Source organism: Suncus etruscus, chromosome 18 (genome assembly GCF_024139225.1).
Source record: "Suncus etruscus isolate mSunEtr1 chromosome 18, mSunEtr1.pri.cur, whole genome shotgun sequence".
Taxonomy (NCBI): domain Eukaryota; kingdom Metazoa; phylum Chordata; class Mammalia; order Eulipotyphla; family Soricidae; genus Suncus; species Suncus etruscus.
Window position 1 is genome coordinate 1237861 of NC_064865.1, and position 18571 is coordinate 1256431.

Consider the following 18571-nt stretch of genomic DNA (forward strand, 5'->3'; position numbering starts at 1 on the left):
ATGAAAACCAGTTCATAATCAGTCGGATACCAGTTCTCTATGAAGCATTTATATAATTTTTTCAATGATGGGGACCCACAGATTCAGAGACAAGCCAACTTATTTTCAAAACTCTACTGGGACCAGATACTCCTCAAAAACTTTGTATGTTCAAGGCCATGTTTTATTGTGATTGTTTTGTTTGTTTTTTGTTTTTGGGTCACACCTGGCAGTGCTCAGGGGTTCCACCTCAGAAATCGCTCTTGGCAGGCTCGGGATGCCGGGATAAAGCCCTGATTTTTGATCCATAGCACTTCATGGCTCTCCAAGTCCTGCTGGCTGTAAATCTGGTGGCCCACAATGCCACAGGGCACCAGCAGGTCAAACATTGAACTCATCTGCCATGCTGGTAGAGATGACCCTGGGGTCCCTTAACATTCCTTGGGAGTCCCCCTGACAACAAATAACAACAAAGATGTGTTTTAACATGTGGTGTGTAGAGCTTTAGAAAATACTTGGCTCATCATTTCCGTCTCTCCACTCCACTCCACACTTTTGCATGTTCTGTGTCTCAGTGGGAATCCCACTGAGTCCAGGGCCTGGGAGAAAGAAGGACCACATTTGATGTCGTGCCTGGCCTGGGGAGCTAAGCACTACATTGGGAGGTCAAACCAATTCATTCAATGACATCTTCGTGGACAGGACATGTTTATGCCTGTCTGCAGATTTTTTTTTGGGGGGGGCCACACCCGGCGGTGTTCAGGGGTTACTCCTGGCTGTCTGGTCAGAAATAGCTCCTGGCAGGCACAGGGGACCATATGGGACACCGGGATTCGAACCAACCACCTTTGGTCCTGGATCGGCTGCTTGCAAGGCAAACGCCGCTGTGCTATCTCTCCGGGCCCTGTCTGCAGATTTTATTGTTGTAGTTTATTTCTATTTTGGGGGAGTTTATTTTATGGGCCACACTTGGCAGTGTTCAGGACTTACTCCTGGCTCTGGCAGAGCTTGGGGGACCATCTGGAGTGTTGGGGCTTGAACTTGGATCAGTCACATGCAAGGCAAGCGCCCCACCCTCTTTCCTATTGCTCTGGCCCCTCTCATAGATTTTTTTTAAAAAAGCAGAGGGGCCTGGCTCAGTGGTAGAGGGAAACCGCTCTGCATATTGTGAGGTTCAGATTCTGTCCATAGCTCTACTCCGCAACTTGAGGGTAAGTCCTGGCACAAGACAAGTTTATTTTAAACTATTATTTGGGGAAGGGATGCTCAGGGCTTACTCTTGGATCTTTGCTCAGAGATCACTCCTGGCAAGCTCAGGTAACCATACGGGCCTGGAATTGAACTCAGGTCGATAGCATGTAAGGCAAGTACCTATTGCTCTGTGTTTAAAAATAATAAACAAGGCTGCCTATCTGTCATGCTGATAGGCTGATTAATAATTAAACTACCTGACAATTAAGTTTGGATTCCATGTTGCAAATTGTTGAGAACAAGAGTGCAATGTGGGGGGGGGAGAGTAAATCAAAATTGCTCTCCCCAAAGAGTTGTAAACAAGCCACCCCAAGTTTCCCTTCAGAAAAGCATCAAGTGAACACAGTCCTATGTCACTGTCCCCATGCTCCATGGTTTCTCCCTGGCTGCTCTGCAGTGGGAAGTCTTTTTATTTATTTATTTGTTTGTTTATTTATTTATTTATTTATTGGTTCTTTTTGGGTCATACCCAGTAGCGCTCAGGGGTTACTCCTGGCTCTATGCTCAGAAATCGCCCCTGGCAGGCTCAGGGGACCAAATGGGATGCCGGGATTCCAACCACTGTCCTCCTGCATGTAAGGCAAATGCCCCACCTCTGTGCTATCTCTATCTCTCTGGCCCCACAGGGAAGTCTTCATGCCCCCCAGTGAAACCCAAGACACACCCTGAGGGACCCATAATGCAGACACTGGCCTCTTTGTTATTGAGGTGTGTCCAGGGTCCTGATCCTGTCCACCACACAGTCCCTGCAAGCGTGCATTCCACCAGGAAGCCCTCATGCCACCACTTGCCACTAGAGTTCAAAATTACACACAGTAGAATGTCTGCATGACAACGTCACCCCTTCCACCTCACTAACTTCAAATGTTTCTGGTTTTGATACCTTGCCTCAAATACCTCCATAATTGCCCTCTTTGCGAACAAAATCACTAGTTTTTCTCCTGTATGAACACTGAAATATCATGTTAGGTTACTGCCATTGTTAGATTCACAGATTATAGACAGTACCAGTGTGCTGAAATATAAAGAAACAGTTCAGATCTCAGAGAATTGGGAATCACAGCACCCATAAATCTTTAAAAAACAATGAAGAAGGGGCCAGAGAGATAGCATGGAGGGAGGGTGTTTGCCTTTCACACAGAAGGACGGTGGTTCGAATCCCAGCATCCCATATGGTCTCCCGAGCCTGCTGGGGGTGATTTCTGAGCGTAAAACCAGGAGTAACCCCTGAGAGCTGCTGGGTGTGACCCCCAAAACCAAAATAAATAAATGAATAAATAAATAAATAAATAAGAACTAAAAACAATGAAGAAACGAAGGAATTCACATGCTCTGGTAGACAGGGCCACTAGTCTGTCAAATCATTGAGTATAAACAATGCCTCAGACCTCCTCAATGAGGAACTTAAAAAAATGTTCCATGAAATGGCCACGGAAATAAAGCAATCATTGAAAGAATAATCCAACCAATTGAAAATTAAGTGATCTAGGATATCGAAGAATTCATACAAATGGAATTGAAGGAGTTAAAAAATAAAGCGAGGGACTGGAGAGATAGCATGGAAATAAGGCGTTTGCCTTGCATGCACAAGGAAGGTGGTTCGAATCCTGCATCACATATGGTTCCCCAAGCCTGACAGGAGCTATTTCTGAGTGTAGAGCCAGGAGGAACCCCTGAGCACTGCCGGGTGTGACCCTCCACCCCCGCAAAAAAAAAAAAAAAAAAAGAATAAAGTGATGAAAGAGAGATAAATGAATAAAAAAGAATGTAAGATTTGCCACAAATAAGTAGCAAGAGAACTAGGAATATACCCTAGGAATACAAAAATACAATACAAAAATCCCTTCCTCACACCTATATTCATTGCTGCACTATTTACAATAGCCAGACTCTGGAAACAACCAAGATGCCCTTCAGCAGATGAGTGGCTAAAGAAACAGTGGCACATATACACAATGGAATATTATGCAGCTGTCAGGAGAGATGAAGTCATGAAATTTTCCTATACATGGATGTACATGGAATCTATTATGCTGAGTGAAATAAGTCAGATAGGGAGATAGACACAGAATAGTCTCCCTCATCTATGGGTTTTAAGAAAAATTAAGGGCATTATTGCAATAATTCCCAGAGACAATAGAGATGAGGGCCAGAAGGACTGGCTCTCTATGTGAAGCTCACCACAAAGAGTAGTGGTGCAGTTAGGGAAATAACTACACTAGCAACCATCATGACAATCTTGATGAGTGAGAAAAGTAAAATACCTGACTCAAGTAGAGGCAAGGGTTGAGAAGGAGGGAGGGGAGGCATTGGTGGTGGGAATGTTGTACTGGTGAAGGGGTTGTTCTGTTTATGACTGAAACCCAAGTACAATCATGCTTGTAATCATGGTGCTTAAATAAAGATTTTATGGGGCTGGAGAGATAGCATGGAGGTAAGGCGTTTGCCTTTCATGCAGAAGGTCAATGGCTCGAATCCCAGCATTCCATGTAGTCCCCCGAGCCTGCCAAGAGCAAATCCTGAGCATAGAGCCAGGAGTAACCCCTGAGCGCTGCTGGGTGTGACCCAAAAACCAAAAACCAAAAAAAAAAAAAAAAAAAGAGTTTATATATAAAAAGTATTAAACTGGGACCAGAGATAAGGCGTTTACCTTGCATGCAGAAGGTCATTGGTTTGAATCCCAGCTTCCCATATGGTCCTCCAAGCCTGCCAGGAGCGATATCTTCGTGTAGCGCCAGGAGTGACCCCTGAGCGCTGCCGGGTGTGACGCCCCCACAAAAAAAAGTATTAAATTAAGAGGTTTCAATAATATGGAAAAAACAATAGTCAGCTAGAGGGTAAAAAAAAGCTTCTAATTCACATTGAGTCTATTGGGGAAAAAAAATGAACCCACCATTTTAGTTTCACTAAAATTGGTATATAAAAGACATAAAATATAAAACACTGAAATATGTGACAAACAAGAACTAGAAAGTTCTATCATCTTCACCCATAATTCTTTTGAATTCATATGTGCTAGCTTCCTACCCAGCTCTTTAGTACCAAAAGCTAAATGCTTAAAACTCAAGCTTTAGGGCCCGGAGAGATAGCACAGCGGTGTTTGCCTTGCAAGCAGCCGATCCAGCACCTAAGGTGGTTGGTTCGAATCCCAGTGTCCCATATGGTCCCCCGTGCCTGTCAGGAGCTATTTCTGAGCAGACAGCCAGGAGTAAGCCCTGAGCACTGCCGGGTGTGACCCAAAAACCAAAAAAAAAAAAAAAAAAACAAAAAAAAAACCTCAAGCTTTAGTTCAGTAATAGCTTAATTTTTCCATGCAAAGCCTCTTCATGGATGTAAAATGGATGGTTTTTACTTTAAAAATAAATACTACTGGGCCTGGAGAGATAGCACAGTGGCGTTTGCCTTGCAAGCAGCCGATCCAGGACCAAAGGTGGTTGGTTCGAATCCCGGTGTCCCATATGGTCCCCATGCCTTGCCAGGAGCTATTTCTTTTTTTTTTTTTTTTTTTTTGGTTTTTGGGCCACACCCTGTGACGCTCAGGGGTTACTCCTGGCTATGCGCTCAGAAGTTGCTTCTGGCTTCTTGGGGGACCATATGGGACGCCGGGGGATCGAACCTCGGTCTCGAACCTCGGTCTGTCCTAGGCTAGCGCAGGCAAGGCAGGCACCTTACCTCCAGCGCCACCGCCCAGCCCCACCAGGAGCTATTTCTGAGCAGACAGCCAGGAGTAACCCCTGAGCACCGCCAGGTGTAGCCCAAAAACCAAATAAATAACTAAATAAATAAAATAAATACTACTTTTTTCTTAAAAAAATTTAGCAAGAGAAAAGGAATATCAGAAAGGATAAAAGGGAAAGGGAATAACAGTTAGCAGAAGAAATAATCAACATGAACTTCTCTGATCCCCAGAGAAAGACTTCTGCACAGATTCCAGAGGCCCAAAGACTACCAAACAAAATAAATTCAAACAAAAACAATACCAAGACACATAGAAATCAAAATGATAAAATCAAAAGACAAAAGCAGACTGCTTAAATCAGCAACAGAGAAAAGAAACCTCAAATATAATGGAAATGACCTAAGAATAGAAACAGACCTTCCAGATGGTATCTTGCCAGTCAGGAAGGAGTGGGATAATAAAGTATTAAATGAAAAAATTTCCAGCCTAGAGTCTACTAGCCTGTAAAGCTATCAGTTAAACTTGAGAGAGGGATATACACCTTCAGACAAATTAGAACTGGCTGGGGCTAAGCGAGCAATAGCACAGTGGATAGGGAATTTGCCTTGCACTCAACTGACCCAAGTTCAATACCTGGCATCCCATATGGTCCCCCAAGCCTGCCAGAAGTAATTTCTGAGAGTAGAGCCAGGAGTAATCCCTGAGCACTGCCTGGTTTGGTCCAACCCCCACCCCCCAAATAATTGGCAGCATTTGTGACAACTTAATCAATCCTTCAAGAATTATTGAAAGACCACTTACAAAAAACAGCTAGATACACACACATACATAAAAATTGCAATACAGCCCTATTGGGCCAGAGAGATAACACAGCAGTAGGGTATTTGCCTTGCACACAGCCGACCCAGTAAGAGCCCGGGTTTGAATCTTGGCATCCCATATTATCCCCCAAGCTTGTCAGGAGCGATTTCTGAATGCAGAGCCAGGTGTAACCCCTGAGCTCTGCTGAGTGTGGCCCCCAAACAAACAAACAAACAAAAAAACCATCCCTATATATCATTACTTTTTCTCAATGTCAATAGACTAAACTCCTCTATAAAAAAAGCAGAGTAGCTAAATAGATCAGGAAAGAAAATCCATCCCATTGTCTACAAGAAACACACATAAACCTAAAGGATATAAACAGATTCAGAGTGGAAGGATAAAAACAATTATGCGAACCAATGGAAGAAAATAAAGTTGGAAGAGCCATAATTATATCAGCTCAAATAGCATTCCATACAAAAAGATAATTAGAGACGGTGATGGACACTATCGTTTAAGAGAGCAAGAGATTAAGAAATACTATCAGGGCCGGAGGGATAGCATGGAGGTAAGGCATTTGCCTTGCATCCAGAAGGACAGTGGTTTGAATCCCGGCATCCCATATCGTCCCTGTGCCTGCCAGGGGTGATTTCTGAGTGTAGAGCCAAGAGTGGCCCCTGAGCACTGCCGAGTGTGACCCAAAAACCACAACCAAAAAACAAACAAACCCAGAAATACTATCATTCGGGCTGGAGAGGTAGCAAGGAGGTAATGATTTGCCTTGCATGCAGAAGGTCGGTGGTTTGAATCCCGGCATCCAGTATGGTTTCTCGAGCCAGCCATCAGTAATTTCTTTTTTTTTTTTTTTTTTTTGGTTTTTGGGCCACACCCAGCGGTGCTCAAGGGTTACTCCTGGCTGGCTGCTCAGAAATAGCTCCTGGCAGGCACGGGGGACCATATGGGACACTGGGATTCGAACCAACCACCATTGGTCCTGGATCGGCTGCTTGCAAGGCAAATGCCGCTGTGCTATCTCTCCGGGTGTGACCCAAATACAAAAAAAAAAAAAAAAAAAAAAAGAGAAAACTTCCAACACATGGAAGCTGAACAAAACACTATTACACAGCAACTGTATCAAAGAGAAAATCAATAAAGATATAAAAAAATTTCTTGAAACTAAAAACAATGAGGACACAAAATGTCAGAACCTATGGGATACAGCAAAAGCTGTATGGAGGAAAATTCATAGCATTATAGCCACATTAAGAAAGAAGAAAAAACACAAATCAACACCAAACACACATCTGAAAAATCTAAAGAAGAAACAGTACACAAGCACAAAAGATAGGAGAGAAATAGGAAAAAAAAGAGTAAAAATAAACATAAAAACAAGAAAGTAGGGCCGGAGAGATAGTACATCGATAAGGCGTTTGCTTTCAAGGGTCTCAAACTCAATTTACCTGGGGGTCGCAGGAGGCAAAGTCGGGGTGATCCTTGAGTGCAAAGTCAGTAGTAAGACTTGAACATTGGGGGGTGTGACCCAAACAACTAAAACAAAACAAAACTAAAAGAGATTCCTCTAGGGCAAGGCCACAAAATGTTGTACGGAGGGCCACGAGTTTGAGACCCCTGCGAGTTTAGACACGGAAGGACAGTGGTTGGAATCCCGGCATCCCATATGGTTCCCCTGCCTGCCAGGAGCGATTTCTGAGCATAGAACCAGGAGTAACCCCTGAGGCTGCCACCGGGTGTGACCCAAAAACCATTAAAAACAAAACAAAACAAAAACAAGAAAGTAATACAAAGAATCAATAAAACCAGGAGTTAGTTGTTCAAAATAATAAACAAGATCCATAAACCTTTAGCTAAACTCAAGAGAAAAATAATAGAGAAAATATGCAAATAAACTGGATCAGGATAAAAGGGAAGAAATTACAATGGACCCTTCCGTAATTCAAAATAAAATGAAAGATTACTGTGAACGGGCCCGGAGAGATAGCACAGCGGCGTTTGCCTTGCAAGCAGCCGATCCAGGACCGAAGGTGGTTGGTTCGAATCCCGGTGTCCCATATGGTCCCCCGTGCCTGCCAGGAGCTATTTCTGAGCAGACAGCCAGGAGTAACCCCTGAGCATTGATTGCCGGGTGTGATCCAAAAACCAAAAAAAAAAAAAAAAAAAAAAAAAAAGATTACTATGAACAACCTATGGTTTTAAGCTGGAGAAAACTGGAAGAAATACATTCTGAGAGTCATGTAATCTCACAAAGCTGAATGAAGAGGAAGTAAAGAGCCTAAACAGAATAACCACCAGTGAGAAAACCAAACAGCAATTAAGAATCCCCCCACCAAAATTTGTCCAAGAACAAAATTCCTAATCTGAATGGGTTCACGGGTGAATTCTATCAAACCTATCTATCAATAGATTTGAATTCTATCAAATCTATCAAAATATCCAGAGAAGTATTGCTACTGTTACTTGTTAAGCTCTTCCAAAATATCCAAGACACAGGAATCCTACCTAACACTTTCTATGAAGCTAAAATTATACTGATACCCAGTCAGCGTAGGCAGACTTTTTCAGGAAAGCAAATTTCAGACCAATCTCCCTGCTGAACATCAATGCCAAAATCCTTACCAAAACCATAGCTAACTGAATCCAACAATATTTCAAAAAACAGACACCCCAATCAAGCGGTATTCATCCTTGGATGCAAGAATGGGTCAAACATACAAATAACTTAATATAATACATCATATTAATAAATGAAAAGACCCAGATGATAGTATCAATGTAAACAAAGCTTTTGACAAGATCCAATATCCATTCATGATAAAAAAAAAAAAACTCAACAAAATAGGGGTGGAAGAAACTTTCCTCAAGATAGTAATGGCCAGGTTGGAGTGATAGCACAGCATTTGCCTTGCACAAAGCTGACCTGGGAGGGACCCAGGTTTGATCCCTGGCATCCCATATAGTCCCCTGAGCTTGACAGGATCAATTTCTCCTGCCTTCCCCTCCCCTCCTCTCTTCTTTTTTCTTTTCTTTTTTTTGGGTCACACCTGGTAGCGCTCAGGGGTCCACACTCAGAAATCGCCCCTGGCAGGCACAGGGGACCATATGGGATGCCGGGATTCGAACCACTGTCCTTCTGCATGCAAGGCAATCGCCTTATCTCGATGCCCTTTTCTTTCTTTCTTTTTTTTTTTTTTAGCAGTTTATTTATTTATTGATTGATTGATTGGTTTTTGGGCAACACCTGGTGATGCTCAGGGGTTAATCCTGGCTCTGTGCTCAGAAATCACTCCAGGGACCGCATACAAGGCAAATGCCCCACCACTGTGCCATCTCTCCGGCACCAGGAGCGATCTTTTTTTTTTTTAATTTTTATTTTTAATTATGAGAACAAGGGTGCAAAGAAAGAGGACAAGGTAAAGTTACAGTGGAAGGACAATCACCCATAACATAATTCTCAGAAGTCCCCTTGCTGATATCTTAACTTTGAAATTTCAGCCAAAGAACATTAAGATAAATAAGACAGAATCCATGTACAATTACTTTGTCCCTCAAGTCCCCAGATTGTAACCCATTATAATATTTCTTAACAGTACACAAGGCAATCTAAAGCCATAAAACTTACGTAACTCCTTAAACATTACAGGCATAGTATTTTCTTACATTTCCATATACATGCATATTAGCTTAAGTTAACCTCAAATTTTAAGTGAGTTCTTTTTAAGGATTAGAGTTAAAGGAGCACAGTAAAAATGGTGTTAGTGTGGCAATTGTTGTTTGCATAGGCCCATCAAAATATGAGGGACATGGAAAGAAATAACGTTGGCCTAAGTACAAAGAGACAAGACCCCTGAAGTTTCCTGGCACAAGACGAAGTCTAGGCTCCAGGCAAGCTAGATCGTCCAATCCAATACATTGTCTGTAGTGCCAACACACTTTTATTTTTCACACAGTCTCTGTTGTTGGTATCATGTTTCTGTAATAAAGATCCTGGAATCTGCATATCTTACATTGAAGTCAGGATGTGGAGCATCCTCTCGTTTCACCTCACAATCAAAGGGCAATGCAGGGAGCCCTGTCCTGTAAGCAGGTCGTTGTTGTTGTTAAGTCTTCTCAGGAGCGATCTTTTTTTGTTTTTGTTTATGTTTTTGGGTCACACCCAGCAGCACTCAGGGGTTACTCCTGGCTCTATGCTCAGAAATCGCACCTGGCAGGCACAGGGATCATATGGGATGCGGGGATTTGAACCACTGTCCTTCTGGACGCAAGGCATATGCCTTACCTCCATGCTATCTCTCCGGCCCCACCAGGAGCGATTTTTGAGTGCAGAGTCAGGAGTAACCCCTGAGCTCCAGGTGTGGCCCCCAAACAAACAAACAAACAACAAGAAAGTAATAGCTCTCTATAACAAACCCAGAGCCAGTATCATGCTTTTCTTTTTCTTTCTTTCTTCCTCCCTTCCTCCCTCCCTCCTTCCCTCCTTCCCTCCCTCCTTTTCTTCCTTTTCTTTTGCCACATTCAGAGGCGCTCAGAGGTTGTCCCTGTCTCTGTGTTCAGAAATTACCCCTGGTACGCTTGGGGATTACACGGGATGCTGGGAAAACTGAATAGCTACATGTAAGAAGTTAAAGCTCCATCCATATCTCACACCTTATACAAAAGCCAATTCAAAGTATATCAAAAATCTAGAGATCCAATTAGAAACAATAAAATACACAGAAGAAGGGCTGGAGTGATAGCACAGCAGTAGAATATTTGCCTTGCATGTGACCGACCCAGGACAAACTTGGGTTTGATTCCTGGTATCTCATATGATCCCCCAAGCCTGCCAGGAGAAATTTCTGAGTGCATAGCCAGGAGTAACTCCTGAGCACTGCCAGTTATAGCCCAAAAAACCAAAAACAAACAAACAAAAAAACCCTGAAAAAAATATAGGTAGAATGCTCCAAGATTTGGACCTCAAAGGTATCTTCAATGGTCTGGTAACACTGGCAAAGGCAACACAATAAAAAATAAATGGGACCACATCAGATTAAAGTTCTACATGGCAAAATAAATATGGGCTAAACTAAAAGACAGCTAACTAAACAGGAAAAAAATTCGCATTAAACACTTCAGAGAAGGTGTGGGAGTGATAGCATAGTGGTAGGGTGTTTATCTTGCATGCAGCCGACCTGAGATGGACCCGGGTTTGATCTCCAGCATCACTTATGATCCCCCGAGCCTGGTAGGAGTGATTTCTGAGCTCAGAGTCAGGAGTAACCCTGAGTGCCACTGAGTGTGGCCCAACCCCTTCCCCCAAAATAAAGTGTTTAACCTCCCTGATCATTAGAGAAATCCAAAATCAAGGCAACAATGAGATATCAACTCATACCACTGAGAGTGACATATATCAAAAATTGTAGTAACAATCTGTGCTGGTGGGGATGTAGTGAAAAAGGAACGGTCGGCCACTGCTGACGGGCATGTTGTCTGGTTCCAATCCTGTGGAAATGTTATGGAGAGTCTTCAGTAAAATGAGAAGTGAGCTGCCATGCGGACTCAGCAGTTCCACTTTTGGGTATCTACCTCCAGAACTTAAAAACATTCATAATAATAATGTATGCACATCATTATTCATTGCTGCACTTAGTACAAAAGCTAAGATCTGGAATCAACCTAGGTGTCATAGACAGATGAACGAATTCTGAAGATGTGGTATATAGACACAATGGAATACTATGTAGCTGCAAGGAATGATGAAATCATAGAAGCTGCTGAAACCTGGTTAGAACTAGAAGATGTGTTGAGTGAAGTAAGCCAGAAGAAGAAAGATAAACACTTTTCTGTGGCATATAAATTGTAATTAGGAAATGTAATGTGGGGGGTGCCTAAATCACCCTTGACCTTAGAGCCTAGGGAGGAGAAGGGCCCAGGAGAAAAAGAAAATTAAGGTGGAAAGGAAGAAGGTGACTGGGTTTGAGTTATGTTGGAACGTCAGAAAATGGTGTAACTATATAACCAAAGCACACACTTTAAACATTGAAATTATGAGATATGGGGCCGGAGAGAGAGCACAGTGCATTTGCCTTGCAAGCAGGCGACCCAGGACCTAAGGTGGTTGGTTCGAATCCCAGTGTCCCATAGGGTCCCCGTGCCTGCCAGGAGCAATTTCTGAGCAGCGAGCCAGGAGTAACCCCTCAGCACCGCTGGGTGTGCCCCCCCCCCCAAAAAAAAAGAAAGAAAGAAATTATGAGATATAAGCTGAAACCACAGAACTTTAATGTGCCTAAAATTTGGCAAACAGAGGGTGAGGGAGGTTGGTTGGGAGGTTGGTTGAGGGTTAGGGGATGATGGAGTATGGGCACATTGGTGATAGGATTGGTATTGAATTAGACTAAAAACTATCAATAGAGGCTGGAAAGATGGCACAATAGTAGGGAGTTTGCCTTGCAAGCAGAGGACCCAGGACCAATGGTGGTTCGAATCCCAGCATCCCATAAGGTCCCCCAAGCCTGCCAGGGGTGATTTCTGAGCGCAGAGCTAGGAGGAACCCCTGAGCACCGCCAGGTGTGGCCCAAAAACTAAAAAACAAACAAAAAGTATCAATAACACTGTAAACCATGGTTCTTTAAATTTAAAAAAAAATGTCTACCTAGAGGCCGTAGAGATAGTACAGCACTTAAGGTTCTGTTTAATTCCTGACATCATATAGGACCTCAGGAGCACCACTGAGTGTAGCCCCAAAGCAAACAAATAATACACACACACACACACACACACACACACACACACACACGTATATATATTCACAGAAAGGCAATGATAAAGCTTAAAATGCAGATTACAGAAGAAGCCTCCTGAAGAGAAAGAGAAGAAAAGTGTCAGGGCAAGTGGGGTGGGGGAAGAATGGGAAGAAATTTAGGGATATTGGTAGAGGGAAATGAACTCTGGTAAAGGGATGGGTGCTAGAACATTGTATGAAACTCAACCATCTACAACTTCTTAACTCTGTGTTTCACGGTGATTCAGAGAAGATATACATACATACATACATACATACATACATACATACATACATACATACATACATAAACGTAAAAAAGCCATCCCAGTAGAAGCCAACCTGCTTCTTTGGTAATCTGTGCCTAAGGTTCTTGTCATCCTGTGAGTATGAGCACTACCGAAGGAGCCAACCTGCGGATTACCAAAGACTTCAACTATGTGACAGTCTGAAAAAAGGCAAAACCGGCACAGTCATGGGCACAGGCGAGGATGTTGAGGGCAGCAAGACTGCGCTGTAGGATAGTGGGGGGTGGAAGCTTGTCACATAACTGTCAACCCCCAGAGAAGGCACACACCACACATGACCCCTGTTGTGTGCTGTGGCCTGAATGATCGTGGTGTCACAATGCGGGTTCCTCGACTGTGACAACGCGCCACTCTGACTCAGAATGTCAACCGCGGCATTCACAGCCACAGTGCTGTGAGGACTGGAAGTAGATGAGAACTTTTTGCCTCTTTTCAGGTTAGCCGTGAACCCAAAAGACAGTTGCTTAGTTTATTTATTTTTGGCTTGGGGACACACCTGGCGGTGCTCAGGGATTGTTCCTGGTAGTGCTTAGCTAGGGGTGAGTGTTGCCAGGGATGGAACCTGGGGTTTCCACATGCAAAGCCTGGCCTCTGGCCTTTTGAGTGACCTCAGCACATTTGCAAAACATTTCCAATAAGCAGGGGAAGATGCTGGTAGGTTGAGGAGGTGGGTTACACCTAACTGGAAGAAGGTAAAGATAACATGATATACAGTGAAAGGGCCAGACCTGCACACTGAATACAAAGAGCATGTGTATGACCCCCCAGTCATTGCTGATAATGAATTGTTGCAATAAACAAAGGGAGAAGAAGCATAAAGTTGACCTTGGCTACTCTGCTCTTCTCTTTTCCCCTTCCCTTCCTTTTTTATTTTGTGGTGGTTGGCTTCTTGTTTATTTGCAGCCCACACCCAGCAGTATGCTGGCCTACTTCCAGTACAGGGATTAGGGGTTGTTCCTGGAAGTGTTCGAGAACTATGCAGCACTGGGGGTTGGACCAAGGCCTCCAGTATGCCAAGATGTTGAGTGATTCCTTTTTACCTCCTCCACCCTTTGTTTCTGCTGTATTTTTTCTTGGGAGTGAAGTGGGGGTGAAGGTGGGAAGGAACCCCAGCGATGCTCAGGGGACTACGTGATGATAGAGATGGAACCCAGGTCTCTAGCGTGCAAAACCTGCCCTCAGCCCTTTGATCTCTGTCCCTTCTGTGTTGCTGTGTCAGCAACAATTGGGGTTACACACATTTGGTTATGGTGTTCTTTGTGGGTTGTGCACTTTTAACTGTGGTGCTGGTACCATCAGTACCAGAGCACCGGAAATCACACACTTTGCTATGACACCAAGGAGCCCAACAGCAGAGCCACTGGGATTACTGGGAGCATGGATCTGGACTTGGGTTTGAATTTAGAGCCTTGTCACTGTTAAGACAGGCACTTTACCGACAGAGCTATGCCTGGATTCTTGGGTTCATTTATTCTTTTTTTGTTTGTTTGTTTGTTTTTTTTTTTTGGATCACACCCAGCAGCACTCAGGGGTTATTCCTGGCTCTACGCTCAGAAATCGCTCGGGGGGGGGGGGGCAGGCTCGGGGGACCATATGGGATGCCAGGATTCGAATCACCATCCTTCTGCATGCAAGGCAAATGCCCTACTTCCATGCTATCTCTCCGGTCCCTCATTTATTCTTTTGGTTTGAGGGCATGCTACGAGACATTTCTTCTTCTTCTTCTTCTTTTTTTTTGGGGGGGGGGTTTGGGTCACACCCGGAAGCGCTCGGGGGCTACTCCTGCTTCATGCTCAAAAATCGCTCCTGGCAGGCTCGGGGAACCATATGGGATGCCGGGATTCGAACCAATGACCTTCTGCATGAAAGGCAAATCCCTTACCTCCATGCTATCTCTCTGGACTTTCTTTTTTTTTGGGGGGGGGCCACACCTGGCGGTGCTCTCAGAAATTGCTCCTGGGGGCCAGAGCGGTGCCACAAGCAGTAGGGTATTTGCCTTGCATATGCTGACCTAGGACGGACCCCGGTGTCCCAAGCCAGGAGCGATTTTTGAGCATTTAGCTAGGAGTAAACCCTGAACATCACTGGTGCGAACCAAAAACCAAAAAAAGAAAGGAGGGAAGGAAGGAAGGAAGGAAGGAAGGAAGGAAGGAAGGAAGGAAGGAAGGAAGGAAGGAAGGAAGGAAGGAAGGAAGGAAGGAAGGAAGGAAGGAAGGAAGGAAGGAAGGAAGGGAAAGAAAAGGAAGGAAGGAAGGAAGGAAGGAGAAAGAAGAGAGAGAAAGGAAGGAAGGAAGGAAGGAAGGAAGGAAGAAAGAAAGAAAGAAAGAAAGAAAGAAAGAAAGAAAGAAAGAAAGAAAGAAAGAAAGAAAGAAAGAAAGAAAGAAAGAAAGAAAGAAAAGAAAGGAAGGAAGGAGAAAGAGAGAGAAAGGAAGGAAGGAAGGAAGAAAGAAGAATGAAAGAAAGAGAGGAAAGAAGGAAGGAAAGAAAGAAAGAAGGAAGGAAAGAAGGAAGGAAGAAAAGAGAAAGAAAGAAGGAAGGAAGGAAGGAAGGAAGGAAGGAAGGAAAGAGATAGAGAAAAAGAAAGAAAGAAGGAAAGAAAGAAAGAAAGAAAGAAAGAAAGAAAGAAAGAAAGAAAGAAAGAAAGAAAGAAAGAAAGAAAGAAAGAAAGAAAAGAAGGAAAGAAAGAAAGAAGGAAAGAAAGAAGGAAAGAAGGAAGGAAGAAAAGAGAAAGAAAGAAAGAGAGAAAGAAAGAAAGAAAGAAAAAGAAAGAAAAAGAAAGAAAGAAAGAAAGAAAGAAAGAAAGAAAGAAAGAAAGAAAGAAAGAAAGAAAGAAAGAAAGAAAGAAAGAAAGAAAGAAAGAAAGAAAGAAAGAAAGAAAGAAAGAAAGAGGGGCCGGGCGGTGGCGCAAGAGGTAAGGTGCCTGCCTTGCCTGCGCTAGCCTTGGACGGACCACGGTTCGATCCCCCGGCGTCCCATATGGTCCCCCAAGCCAGGAGCAACTTCTGAGCGCATAGCCAGGAGTAACCCCTGAGCGTCACCGGGTGTGGCCCAAAAACCAAAAACAAACAAACAAAACACAAGAAAGAAAGAAAGAAAGAAAGAAAGAAAGAAAGAAAGAAAGAAAGAAAGAAAGAAAGAAAGAAAGAAAGAAAGAAAGAAAGAAAGAAAGAAAGAAAGAAAGAAAGAAAGAAAGAAAGAAAGAAAGAAAGAAAGAAAGAAAGAAAGAGAAAAAGAAAGAAATTGCTCCTATCAGGCTCAGGGGACCATATGGGATGCTGGGAATCAAACCTGGGTTCATCTAGGTTGGCCTCGTCCAAGGCGAACACCCTATCACTGTGCTATCTTTCCGCCTCCCAGAAGGGAAAACTCTTGGTGGTTCTTGAAGCTCTAAGCTCAGAGATCATTTCTTGCAGTGCTGGGGAATCATATGTGGTTCCAAGGATTGAACCCAGGTCAGCTGCACTCAAGGCAAGCACTCTAGCCGCTGGGCTATCGCTTTAGCCTCTTATCCATTTTTATGTCCTGCCCAAACTCCATCCCCTACATCCTCCTCTTCGCTCCCTCCCCAGCCATCAAGATGGACACCCAGTAAGGGTCTGCCTTTATTTAGTGGAGGCTGATGGTAAAATCTCTTCTGACTTCCTGGCTTGTATATGGACTCATCTTTCTTTCCTATAGATCAAAATGCAAAAGGCCAAGTGTTTTCTCCAGAAAGGCCCCAGTCATAATGCGCCTTGCAGGAAGCAGCAATTTTGACACTGACTTCAACAAGCACTTTCAGAGAACGTCGTTATCAGATTAAGTAGTTGGCTGCTGTGCAGAACCCAACCCTTACCAGGGTTGAGAGCAACAGGAATGCTTAGGCAGGGTGGTGAGAGGGCATCAATGTGAAGACGTGTGAGGGAGAAGAAGGCAAAAAGAGGGGAGCAGAATAGGCAAGAAACCAGCTATTGGGCTGGACACTTTATCTGATTAAAATAGAAATTCACCTGCTTTATCATGTAGTTCAGAAGCAAAATGTGTGTTGAAACCTAGAAGCACCATAGTTAGGGGTGATTCACTGCTCAGTGATGAGAACAAGAATAATTTGCAGGGGCCCGGAGAGATAGCACAGCGGTGTTTGCCTTGCAAGCAGCCGATCCAGGACCAAAGGTGATTGGTTCAAATCCCGGTGTCCCATATGGTCCCCCGTGCCTGCCAGGGGCTATTTCTGAGCAGACAGCCAGGAGTAACCCCTGAGCACCGCCAGGTGTGGCCCAAAAACCAAAAAAAAAAAAAAAAAAAAAGAATAATTTGCAGAATTTGCAGAGCCGGGGCGATGGCGCGTAGGGCCACGGTAGGGCGTTTGCCTTGCACGTGGCTGATCTAGGATGGACCGTGGTTCAATCCCCCGTGTCCCATACGGTCCCCACAAATCGCACAGAGCCAGAAGTACTACCCCTGAGTGTCACTGGGTGTGGCCCCAAAACAAAAACAAACAAAAGAATGATTTGTAAAATACTTTACAGTTTGTTAATATGATTCCACCCACTTTATTTCATTCGATCCTCATCAATTGGTGAAGAGGGTCGGGGGAGTGGGGACCAGGCCAAAGTTCTTACATCCAATTTAAAGATGAGGCTGCAGTTGGGGCCAGAGTATTCGTGCCAAAAAACAAAACAAAACAAAAAATACAAGGCACCTGCTGCAAGTATATAGGTAGGTGCCCCCCACCCTCTCCATGTACTTTTTGGTTTTTGTCTTTAGGCTCCACCTGGAAATGCTAAGGTTACTCCTGAGCATCCTGGAGATTCAGGAATTTGAGCTGCTCGGATTGAACGGGAGTAAGTCGTGTGCAAGACAAATACCCTACCCACTATATTACCTCTTCAAGGTGCTTTTAGAGGGGGGCATACACAACTTTGTATAAGAAAAAAGCCTTCCCTGCTGTACTATTGGTTCCCACTTGGACTTATAGCTCTATAGACTTTTGTTTGCCAACACTGGCACAGAAACAGTGTGCAAGCCCCAGAGTACCACACCAGATGCTTGGAACAGTGACACTAAACTGTGTGTGACCTGCAGTGATCCCCAAAGGGACAGATGTCAGAGCACAGTGACTACGACTGCAAAGCTCAGAGAGCTCAGCTGTGAGCACTATAGTGATCTTGGTACTGCAACCAAGCATGCATGTGATGCCCCCAGTCATCTCAACTACAGTGAAAGGAAAGGGAACATCTGGAAAGATAGTACAGGGCTGGAGGCATTTGCCTTGCAAAGGACTGACCCTGGTTCAATCCCCAGCACCACAGATGGTTCCATTATCACCACTAGGAGTGATACCTGAGCAGCCCCAGGTATCATTTCAGCCCTTCCCTGAACTGGGGATGGAGAATAAGTAAATAAAAATAACTGTGCCCAAGAAACAGCTCATGGGCTGGTACGAAGGATTTACATGAGTAAGCCCCAGGTTCAAGCCCTCATACCTCCTGGTCTCCTGAGTATTGCTGGGATCAACTCTGAGCAGAGCCAGAAGTAGCTCCTGAGCACGGCCATATGTTGCCACCAATAAAATAAAAATATAAACCAAGTGTTGCCCTTGCATGCAGCCAACCCCAGACGGTCCCCTGAGCTCTACCAGGAGTGATCCTTGAATGCAGAGCCAGGAGTATCACAGAATGTGGCCAAAAAGCAAAACAAAATAAAATACAATAAACGAAGTGTCACAAAACAAATAAAATAAAAACTTTGCTACAAAAGTTATATAATACACATCAGAGATAATAGTATTTGATC

General features: G+C 43.9%; 1 protein-coding gene across 1 annotated transcript in view; it reads right to left on the reverse strand.

Annotated features, from left to right (window-relative positions):
• Positions 1–18571, reverse strand: part of CCND3 (cyclin D3) — a 140309-nt gene that overhangs the window by 68062 nt on the left and 53676 nt on the right. The gene's annotated exons all lie outside the window — the stretch shown is intronic.